Genomic DNA, 2,206 nt, shown 5'->3' with positions numbered 1-2,206 from the left:
AGAAGCTGAAGCTCTTTGAATCTTACCTATCAAATCCAAACAAGCAGATTGATAAGTGTGGGCACTCTCATTCAGTAAGTCTTGGCATCCCTGAAAATATTGTGTGGATTGGCTTTAAAAAAAAAAATTTTTTTTAAGCGAGGCAACCCTTGGTTGACCTCATAGATTGCAAGGACCTTGTCAACTTACAATCCCTTACTTATTATTTTTTATGCCTATAGCACCTGGTCTTCAAGGGTGGTCTCTCATCCAATTACTAACCAGGTCTGACCCTGCTTAGCTTCCGAGATCAGACGGGATTGGGCTTGTTCGGGGTGGCGTGGCCATAGACTGGATTGGCATTTTTGAATTGTGAATGATAAAATCCTTTATATCCTTAAGACTCCAATAAAAGGAAAACTTATATGACTATCTTCATAGATGCCAAAAAAAAAAAAAAAAAAAATTTGACAAAATTCAACACAAATTCATGATAGAAACTCGATAAAGTAGATGAAAGGAACATACCTCAGCATAATAAAGGCCATATAAGACAAGCCCACAGCTTTATCATAGTGGTGAAAGGCTAAAAGCATTTCTTCTGTGTAAGGAATAAGACAAGTGTCCTCACAGCTCTCACCACTCCTATCCAACTTAGTGCTGAAGTCCTAACTAGAGCAATTAGGCAGGAAAAGAAAATAAAAGGCTTCAGAATTGGAAAGGAAAAAGTAAAATTGTCTCTATTTGCAGATGACATAATTTTATAGATAGTAAATACTAAAGACTCCACCACCAACTGCTAGATCTAATCAGTAAATCAAGTTGCAGGATACAAGTTTAACCGACAAAAAAAATCAGTAGCATTATTATTATACACTCACAACAAATTATCTGAAAAATAAAAATGTTTCCATTTATGATAGCATCATAAACAATAAAATACTTAAGAATATAAAGTTAACCCAGAAGGTGAAAGATATTTACACCTGACACTACAAGACAGTGATGAAAGAAACTGATGAAGACACAAACAAATGAAAATATAATTCCATGCCCATGGATTGTGAGAATTAATATTATTAAATGTCCATGCTACCCACAGCTATTTACAGATTTGATGCAATCCCTATCAAGATTCCAATGGAATTTTTTACAGAAGTTGAAAAAACCCTTCTAAAATTTATATTGCAAAGACTTAAAAACTCATATCCTAAAAGATATGTGCACAATGATGTTCATAGCAGCATTATTCATGGTGGCCAGGACATGGAAGCAACCGAAGTGCCCAATGATGATTGGATAAAGAAGGTGTGGTACATATATACAATGGAGTATTACTCAGCCATAAGAAGAGATGAAATACTGCCATTTGCGACAACAATGGATAGACCTCGAGATAATCATGCTAAGCGAAATAAGCCAGATAGAAAAAGTTGAAAACCGCATGATATCACTTAAATGTGGGATATAAACCTAAAGGCAACAAACGAACAAGACAGAGATACATGGACAATAGACTAGTGATTACCAGAGGGTAGGGAGGAGGGGGGAGGGGAGGGGTAGATGGGGTAAAAGGGGTCAAATATGTGGTGACAGAAAGAAATCTAACTATGGGAGGTGAATACACAGTGTAAATATATATATGCCTTACTGTTAAAATGTACAGCTGAAACGTACCAAATTTCATTAACCAACGTCACCACAACAAAATAAATTTTAAAAAATAAATAAAATAAAATTTATATTGTACCACAAAAGGCCTGGACAGCCAAAGAAATCCTGAGAAAGAACATTTCTGGAGGCACAATGATTCCTGATTTCAAGCTATATTATAAAGCTAGTAATCAAAACAGCATGGTACTTGAATAAAAACAGACACGAACCAACAGAACAGAGTTAAGGGCCCAGTAATAGTTGCATATATGGTCAGTACTTGACAAGGAAGCCAAGAATATTCAATGAAGAAAAGAATCTGTTCTCAATAAATAGTGCTGGGAAAATTGGATATTTACATGTACAAGAATGAAACTAGAGCACTTCTAAGTATTTATCTAAAGAAAATCAAAACACGAGTTTGTAAAAATCTATGAATACTAATGTTCATGGCAGTGCTATTCATAATTGCCAAGATACAGAAGCAACCTAAGTGCCCATCAATAGATGGCTGGATAAAGCAGCTATGGTACATATATACAATGGAATAGTATTCAGCTATTAAAAAAATGAA

At 35.0% G+C, this 2,206-nt stretch overlaps 1 pseudogene; it reads right to left on the bottom strand.

Annotated features, from left to right (window-relative positions):
* Positions 1-212: 212 nt before the first annotated feature.
* LOC111747106 lies at positions 213-331 on the bottom strand (annotated as a pseudogene).
* Between the last annotated feature and the right edge of the window lie 1,875 nt (positions 332-2,206).

This window comes from Pteropus vampyrus, unplaced genomic scaffold (assembly GCF_000151845.1).
Source record: "Pteropus vampyrus isolate Shadow unplaced genomic scaffold, Pvam_2.0 Scaffold210, whole genome shotgun sequence".
NCBI lineage: Eukaryota > Metazoa > Chordata > Mammalia > Chiroptera > Pteropodidae > Pteropus > Pteropus vampyrus.
Note: the sequence above shows the minus strand (reverse complement) of the source record. Positions and strands in the feature narration are given on the sequence as shown.